This window comes from Amblyomma mixtum, chromosome 8 (genome assembly GCF_055824585.1).
Source record: "Amblyomma mixtum isolate Tamu chromosome 8, ASM5582458v1, whole genome shotgun sequence".
Classification (NCBI taxonomy): domain Eukaryota; kingdom Metazoa; phylum Arthropoda; class Arachnida; order Ixodida; family Ixodidae; genus Amblyomma; species Amblyomma mixtum.
The window spans coordinates 75,298,737-75,308,480 of record NC_143019.1 but is presented as its reverse complement, the minus strand read 5'-3'; positions in this window follow the sequence as shown (position 1 = coordinate 75,308,480).

Genomic DNA, 9,744 nt, shown 5'->3' with positions numbered 1-9,744 from the left:
CAGTTAAATGTATTGATCTCATTGACACTGAAGGCAACACGCAAGGAATGTTTTCGCTGAAGAAACATTCATGCACTGGTTTTCTTGGTCAAATGTCATTCGAATCTCCCAAGGTGGAGTAGATTTGCAATAAGAGAGCAAATAATCATTGGTATCCACCTTGGCGCATTCATACAGACACAAATAAAAGCTCTGCAGCTGCTACAGAAGCTTAAATAAAAGAAAAATTCTTCCTTGTCCGGATTTTGAACCCGGGACGACCGCTTCTCCGGAGCAATGACTTTGCCACTGAGCTAACCAGGACGGTTAGAATATCTTTGACCGAGAGGGAAATGATCATTAACTTGAAGCGGGATAGAGGAACCATTTCATCAAAACAAGTCGCACAAAATCTATCACACTGGAAAAAAATTGATTGAGTGAAAACCTCTGAATTTCACAGAATCTTTTTAGAGCAAGCGAGTGGGCCGTCTAGTCCGCCAGTACTTTTACCATGGCTGCTTCGTTGCCCCCCTCCCTGGCCATCAGCGTGTGCTGGCGACCAGGGTGATCACTGAGCAGTGTTTCCTGCCGGTGCTCCTTCCAGCTCTTCTTTGGAATGGAAAAGCAGAAAGCAGAGAAGAATACCGTGGGCTACTTCTTAAAGGTGAACTAAAGAGGATTAAGTTTCGCCTTCTTATCGCAGAATCCTTGTCTATAATCTCAAATCATTCTTAAAAGCATCGAACTATTATGCAGTATGACCGATGTTCGTATTTAATCGGGTCATGTGATCCGGCTTCCGCCTTTGTTTTTCTTTGATTTCACTGCTGAGCGTGGGAGGAGCGAACAAACATGGTTGCCATGGCGAAAGGCTCGCGCGGGAATCTTCGAGCCAGTCGAGTGGTGGATTGCTCCTCGGCCATTGGCGGAGTAGTGCGATAAGTGTTCTTCGAAAATGTGCGGTTCGCAGGTCGACGTTGTCCAGCCGGATCTGACAGTCTTGCGTAACATCCCTTCGGCAGCAGACCAGGATAAAACATAGCCCGCTTGCTTTTGGCTTGTTATGTCGGTGATATGTTCTCTGAACCAAAAATATGCAGCTTTTTTATAGAGCTATTAATTGCGTCATGTCCAAAAAAAAGTAACGAAAGTTGCTGTTGGTCACTTCACGAACAATAATATTTTGACAGGCAATTGCAGAAAGTTCAGGCTCAGTCTCGCTGAAGTGAATAGTCCCTGCGCATTTTTTTTTCTGTGGGCTTCATTTCCGCCTTTTCACTTTTCACTCAGGGGAAGACAAAACAAAACAGAAGCGAAAACTAATTTTTTCCAGAACGCTCTTTAGCCACCTCAACAGTACGTTTGACCTTGTAAAAGTGGCAACAAATATATATTTATGCCAGAAATTCCGCGCTGAATCCCATCAAATGAGTTATTGAGGATATTTTAAAATGCACATGGCCCTTATTTGTCCTAATATGTTGCGTTCTAGGAAAGAACAAAAAACAAGTTTACTTCCAGCATAGAAATTTATCCTGCGTAAATATTGTTACGGGGAAATGCTATTTACATTTATTTACAAGCAATCGGTGAATAGTTCCTAGCGGCGAGCATAAGGAAGTACCAACGCCAGCAGGAAGCACCAGCAACCTCTTCTTCTTCGTGCGACCCTTTCACGCGAGAGACCACTTCGACTTCCACTTCCTCTTCGTCGTAGCATGACCCCCGGCGGCAGGAGCGCCGTCCCGGCGTTAGGCCGGTGATAAAGGAGCGGCGTGGTAGGGCTTGAGGCGCATAACGTGAACAATGTCGGTGGGTGGTGGACATGAAGAGGATGCAGGTGTATGAGGAGCAACTTCATACGTGACATCGGTGACCTGACGCACAACACGATAAGGACCATGGTAGGGAGACAAAAGTTTTTCAGAGAGACCGACGCGACGGGAAGGAGACCACAGAAGAACGAGCGACCCCGGTTCGTAGGTGACATGACGATGGCGATTATCGTACAATGACTTCTGCGCTTGTTGGGACGCTTGGAGCCGAGTTCGGGCGATTTGGCGAGCGTCTTCAGCTTGAGCAATGGCGTCCCGGGCGAAGGCGGTGACGGGACGGTCAGCGGATGGCACGAGTGTGTCCAATGGCAGGACGGCATGTCTGCCGTATAAGAGATAGAACGGAGAGTAACCAGTTGTGTCATGCCTGGAGGTGTTGTAAGCGAACGTCACATACGGCAAGGCGAGATCCCAGTCTTCCCAGACAACATGTCTGTTAATGTTCGATTCAAACGCTCGGTTAGCCCGTTTGTCTGTGGGTGGTATGCTGTGGCAATCTTATGCTTGGTAGAACACGAACGCAGGATGTCGTCGACAACTCTGGACAGGAAATAGCGTCCGTGGCCTGTGAGTAATTGACGAGGGGCACCATGTTGTAGAATAAGACTGTGCAAAAGAAACTCAGCGACATCGGTCGCGCAGCTCGTAGGCAGCGCACGGGTGATCGCATACCGAGTGGCATAGTCTGTGGCTACTGCGATCCACCTATTTCCGGAATCCGAGGTCGGGAATGGTCCGAGGAGATCGAGCCCTACACGGTGGAACGGCTCCACAGGCACGTCTATAGGATGCAGAAGAACAGGAGGTGGTGCCGAAGGCTTCTTTCTGCGCTGACAAAGGTCGCAATTGATGACGTAATGCCGGACTGTACGGTATAATCCAGGCCAAAAGAAACGGCGCCGTAAGCGGTCGTAAGTTCGGGCCACACCAAGGTGGCCAGCTGCAGGCAGGTCATGGAGTTCTGCAATTATAGAAGAACGCAGCTGCTGGGGAATGACTAGAAGGAGTGAGGGCCCGTCAGGACGGAAGTTGCGGCGATAGAGAATGTCATTTTGAGTAACGAAGAGCTGCAGGGAGCGCTTCAAGCTTCCAGAGCTGAGACCCTCGATGATGGTTTGCAAATATGGGTCTTAGCGCTGCTCCTCGGCGATGTTGTGTAGATCAGAAATGCCAAACAGGGAAGGGATATCGTCAGTGTCACTGAGAGCAGGTGGCTCGACAGGGTACCGAGACAGGCAATCAGCGTCTTGATGGAGACGTCCAGACTTGTACACGACAGTGTACGAATATTCCTGAAGGCGTAGCGCCCAGCGGCCAAGACGCCCAGAAGGGTCTTTCAGCGAGGACAGCCAGCATAGGGCGTGGTGGTCCGTGACAACAGAAAAAACACGCCCGAACAAGTATGGCCGGAATTTAGCTACAGCCCAAACCAGAGCGAGGCACTCACGTTCCGTAATGGAGTAGTTTCGCTCGGCAGGTGAAAGCAGACGGCTAGCATACGCAACCACGTGGTGTGGGCCCCGGGAGCGTTGAGCCAGCACGGCTCCGATCCCGTAGCCACAGGCGTCCGTGTGGAGTTCAGTAGGGGCCGCGGGATCAAAATGTGCCAGAATCGGGGATGATGTCAGCGATCTTGTCGCAGTTCTTATAAACGAGCAGATTGAAGGCATCGTCTGCAATGCCTTTCAGCACATGCCCGACTTTGTCAGCCTCGCTCATCTCCTTATCGACCGTGTAGCACAAAGTCAACACATCCTGAATATAGGACACGTAGGACTCCGTGGATGACTGGGCGCGACTGGCAAGATCTCTTTTAGCGGCAAGCTGCCGGCCGAGTGGTTTGCCGAAAAGGTCAATAAGTTTCTGCTTACAGTCATCCCAACTGGTTAATGTCTCTTCGTTACTATCATACCACTTCAGCGCCGTGCCCTTAAGGTAAAAAACCACGTTCGCAAGCATGAAAGTTTGGTCCCACCGGTTGTTAGCGCTGCACCGTTCATACTTGCGAAGCCAGGTCTCAACGTCAGCGTCGTCGTCCCCAGAGAAGGGCCCAGGATCCCGAGGGTGAGTGAGGACCACCGAGGACACTGATGCTGCCGAATCTGAAGGAGCGGCTTCCGTCATTGTAAGCCGTGGAAGGTAGCGGCGGCGTGAAAGGTACGTCGGGGGTGGAAGGTAGCGTCCGCTGCGTAGTTCCGTCTTACCCAGCACCTCCACCAAGATGTTACGGGGAAATGCTATTTACATTCCTTTACAGGCAATCGGTGAATAGTTCTTAGCGGCGAGCATAAGGAAGCACCAACGCCAGCAGGAAGCACCAGCAACCTCTTCTTCTTCGTGCGACCCTTTCACGCGAGAGACCACTTCGACTTCCACTTCTTCTTCGTCGTAGCAATATAATTGCTACAAAAGTTTCAGTTTCGTATTCTGTGCCACTTAGCTGAACGTTTGAAGAAACTCATAGAAGCGAAGGCGTCAGCGAACAACGCACATAAAACATATCCACAGTATTGCCATCCTTCCACTTTCTGGAGGGGAATAGCCGTATAGGCTGGCAAAATGGCGACCATACTTGCAAGTGCACCAAGATTTACGCGCTCCTGAAAGCAATGATGGAGCGTCCAGATCAGACATGGAACTCATTATGTCGTTTTTGCGTTAACTGCGAAATGACGGTGGCATTGAGCCATGGCCTTATGCAAAGCAGGTTCTCTTTAGTGAGTGTGTTTTCTCCCCCCGTTGCTATTCTCATTAGCATGAAGCGATATAGCACCATGGCAACTGCATGTGAATCACTTTTCGGGGCGTGCTCTTGGACGCACGTCGCTTCTGGGATGACACTAGACTTGGGCCTGGTTTACGGAGTGCAATTCACGGCAAGCCTCACCACGAGCAGCGCTCCGATCTTTGCTTCCGGCGAAGGCCCCACTGGCGAAAGCCCCTAAATAGACACAAAGTTTCTTTAAGGCATGCATGCGGGTTAGTGACGTTGTTCTACGTCAGATGAAGCTAAATTTATTGGTCGAGGCTCTACGCGTGGCCTGGACTGCCGTCAGCGCCCTAAGCGATAGTCACCGGCGCGAGATAATGCTATCGGTATGTTTGCGGTGGCTGACGATAGCTGGTGCGCAGCTCACTTTGACTGCTTTTCCGCTTGTTCCTGATCGCCGCATGGACAGCGCGCTCGTCACAGTGCGTTTCTGCGCTTTTCTCTCGCCAAATCGGCCTCCACGGACCCAGCAACGATCTTTGCAGTTTTCTTATCGCGGCAGCCAGGAATTTCGCTCTAAGCTGCCGCGGTTCGCACCAGCTATTGTCAGCCGCCGTAAACATTCCGAGAGCATTATCACGCACCCGATGACTAACGCTTCATGGCGCTGACGGCTGTCTAGGCCACGCGTTCCGTCATTCGTGTTAAGTCTGTGAGCGGCTGTACATGCTTTAAGCGCGTTATTTGAAAAGTTCACCAACATCTTTCAGTATAGCGTGACCAAAACTTATCATCTTTCCAATCTTCGTTCGCTGCCAAGCGCTGCTGTAGCTATCGCTGCAGCAGAGTTGAGTTTATTTCGCCTCCCAAAGACTATAGTAAAAACTTTTTGAAGTTTGGGGCACGTTTGCTTCTACTCTTTGCGCACTGCCTGCCACCACCATTCTGGGATGCTACAATATATGACTTCGCTTCTTCAACAGCTCCTCTTCGAGAGAACTCGTGCTGTATAATCTCTTTCCAAAACGTACATTTTCGATGATTTTATTAAAGAATTTACGTAGAAGATGCTGAAGTCTTGCTGCTCCTGAATAGCACCAATTTGTCATATTAACAGTTTTTGCGCGGATAGTACTCCTCCGGTTGCTTGGGAGTGCGCACCACTGTTTCTGTAGCTCGTCCAGGTCGGGGAACACTGGAACGACACAGAATTTCTTTTTTAAGGAGTTTGAAGCAGGAAATCATCAGGTTAACATCTGAGGCATTGTAATAATGAGCTCAGTACTATTGCGGCAAGCTCTTCCTCATCCCTCTCCCCCACTGCAAGGTAGTATATTGAAACATTCTTCTGGTGAACCTCCATGCCTTCACTCCAGTTCTTTTCTCTCTCTCCCTCTCTGGGGGCTAGCTGGCGGGCGTTGAACTGGAAAGTAGGGATAGTGCACTAAAAAACTCGGACAACTTCTGCTGTCCATGCTCTATAGAGGAGTATCCCTATTTTCAAGATGAGCTCAATAGACAACGTGAATTGCGAGACTAGCATTGCACTGCGCTAGACTGCACTACATTGAAGAAGGAGTAATTTGGGAACCCGTTTTTGCGACGAAGTAGGCTATTTCACAAGCATTTCGAGTACTAAAATTTCTGATCCCTCCACATGTTCAGCCAATTCGATTTGTTCGGGTTCCTGGAGGCAGGGGGCCTTGATTCAAAGGCAGCCCTGAGTGGTAGGATCGCTGATCCCCTTCCAACCTTCCAACCCCTTCCAATACGGCGGCACGGTTTCGTACGTACAGTTTAATGAAATAATTTGGAACCTCGACGCTTACTTCCTTTGACGATTTCCTGCACCTCCTGTTCCCTTAGAGGAGTAAAGCTTGGCAATCTCAAAAACGTATGCTTCCTTCACGCGACTGCGTCGCCTCGCGAAGGAAGGTGTGCTGACGTGTCCTTGCGGGCTGCAGCTGTTCCCTGCTTCTCCTCGCGGTTCCGGCTTGTTCGGCATTGGTGAGGCCGTTCTACGTTGTGGGGTTCTAGCCAAGGCTTTGTTTAACACGCAGCTTATGTGAACCTGAGGGGGCGTTTTGTTTGGAAATGTCTTCGACCTCCCCAGGTGGAGGGTCGGCAGCTTGGTTTGCCAGATTACCAGCTTAAAGCCTGCCGCTTGAGTCCTTCCAAACAATGGAATTGATGCAATTCCTGTGGCTGTCATCCCAATCGGTGACGGTGCGATCAAGATGAAAACCCAAAACTTATTCAACAGGAGCTAAGATCATTGACAGCTCACTATCTGCAGATCTCTGATGTGAGTGTATGTGGCCATAGAGGCGTAGTCTGTAAATCCTCCGACATCGCTTGTCTAGCAGACTTGCTTCAGTGCAATATTTTCAACTCGTTGCCGGTGAAAGATTTCATTCCAGAACAACTTGCATGTGTGAAGGGTATTTATTGTACGTGTTGTCGACCCAGCATCTTGCTCGCAAGAAATTCTAGAGGAATTTTAGGAAGCAAGAGTTGAAGTCCTTTCAGTCTATCGCTGCAGAAGAGAGGCAGACGGCTCGCGTGTTGCTGCTGAGTCTGTGATAATAACTTTTGCTGTTTCTTGCTGCCCTGATGAACTAAAAATCTGGCCTATTGTATACAGTGTGTACATTGCAACCACGCCTTCTTCAATGCACCAATTGTTCGTCGTTCGGGCATAGTGGCAAAGCATGCAAGTCAGAGCTCCGCAGCCGTTTCTGTGGAGAAGGCCATGCTGCTCATAACTGCACCTCAGACCAGCCTCATTTTTTCCTCTGAAGCAACAACTACACAGCAGATGATGCCGATTGCGCAAAACGCAATGAAGTGCGTAGCTTGTTAGACATTATCAAAGAGAAGCGGTGCTCAAGAACCGATGCTTAAGCTCTTCTTAACAGGAAAAAAGATTCATAAGCTAATCGTGTGCGCTCTTCTGTTGGGGACATTGAGTCCAACTTGACTGCCTCCATTTTCACCACTCTAGAAAAAGCCCTTACCAATGTGGTTGAGCGAATGATAAACACATTTTCTGAGGCGTTGGCTCAGGTTGTTGCAGTTCACTCCGTATCACCAACATCCGTTCGGGCAGCAACTCGTGCGTATGTTCCAGCTTGTGCAGCTAGTGCTAGCCGCTTAACATCCCCTCCTCATGCTTCCCAGGTCCAACCTAACATCTCTATTCCTAGCAGGGCATGTCGCACCGACATCCGCACAACAGATGTCGAAATTTCGTGTCCTACGCAGAAGCGTCGCGCTTCCTCGGCGCCATCTAAATCTAGTTTTGCCGAGATGAAAGCTAAAAAAGGAACACCCAAACTTCTTCCCCATATTGATATCCGCAAAGAGGCGGTTTCTGCCTCTTCAATTGGTCAATAATCGCGGCAGGTACCAAAATGTTTTTACTCTCTTCTATTCCAGATCTAGAACTACTTATTCGCAAACATAACCCTGATTTCGTGCTTTTACAAGAAACCTGGTTATCACTTTATAAATCATTTTGAATGAGAAACTTTCCACTTTTCAGATCAGATCGAAATGCTGGGGGGGGGGGAGGTGAATTAATAACCATGGTATCTAGACATACATGTAATCAGGCACCAATCCCTAAGAAAATTCTCCCTGACTGCGAGCTTTTAGAGATCAAAATTTCATTTTCGCAGTATCCCATGTTACAATTGCTAATGTCTGTTTTCCTTTATGAGTACACAGGACAGTCTGTTTAGACAGCTTGGTGGCTGGCGCAATCAGGGCAGTCATTACAGGATGTTTTAATTCCCACCATATTAATTGGGGAAGCCGTACTGATTCCTGCGTCCAGCTGCTCTCGTCGTGGCTGTCTGCAAATGCCGTACGATGCTGTAATTCCAAATAAAGAACCCTTTTGGTCAAATGTTTAGGGGAATCCTCCAAGGTGGAGTAGCTTTGTAATAAGGGAGTAATTACTCAGGGAGTAATTACTAATTACCCTAAGCGCAGCCATACGGCTAGCCGTATGATGCTTTCTACCGATTCCTCAGTGATCTGCCAAAAAGCTTCAGTTGGCCTCTTTTCGCAGGATTTTACATGGAGCTATTCTGTCCGTATTCCGGATTATATTCCAATATTCTTTGTGGAATGTTGGGCTCTTGGAATGGCCCTGCACAAAACTCCATGTCATGTATCCCACGTTATAATCCTGGCTGACTGTTTGTCACTTCAAGTCTCCCTGGAAACATCACAAAAAAATTTTTTTGAGGCGTTTCCTGCGATTTTTGTCCCATCCACTTTAAATGTATTCCGTTTTGTCTAGGTTCCTGGCCATGCAGGCATTCATTCAAACGAGGTGGCTGATTACTTAGCAAGGTCAGCTCTTGACTGGTCAGTGGCACATCCCGTCCCGAATTTCAGCCTGCTGGCGATTTCCAGGTTGCAGCGGTTCAAACAAATATCAGCCAGGTTACGCGATCCCTTAGTAAACACCCCTGAATATCCGCAGTTATCATATAATTGTAACGTCCGGTCGTGTCAAACCAGGCTGTTTGAGGTATCAATGACCTGTTTGTTTGCGGTGCAGGATTCCAAATTTAAATTTAAATCAATGGAGATCTGGGTGGTCCCTGATGAACCTATATAAACCTATGTGACTCATTCGGGGACGTTTAATCTGTAGACCATTTCCTTCTCTACTGCCCAAAGTTCTCACTTCAGACAAAGATTTGATGATGATGATGTCCTCGGGCTCAATGGACAAAGATTTACCTATAGTCCCTCTCTTCGTTATCTTTGCCGGTGTCATTATCGCTCGGTGTGAGAGCCAATGCATTTGTATAGGGTTCAATTTGTGGGATTCTCTATGATTACATAATGGCAGCTGATTTGCAAACTCTTTTAAATCTCTTGGAGTTTTTCTTCCTTTTTTTAACAAAATGTTATTCGCTATTTAACTTTGAATAATGTTCTGTCGTTTTTTAACGATACATTTTTCAAAATTCACGCTTGGCTTCGATATTTTGTCGTTATTGCCTATAGAAATTTCCTTGTTTATGCCACTGCACCTTGGCGAATTCGCCAATGTGGGTATGTGCCGTTCTTAAGAGGATGAAGAAGAAGAAGAAGCATCCGCAAGAAGAAGAAGAAGAAGTAGCGCGAGGCTCGTGCCACGTCTACGGAGTCGGAACAGCCGAGGGCCAGCGGTGCTTTACTCCTCTGAGCAGCCGT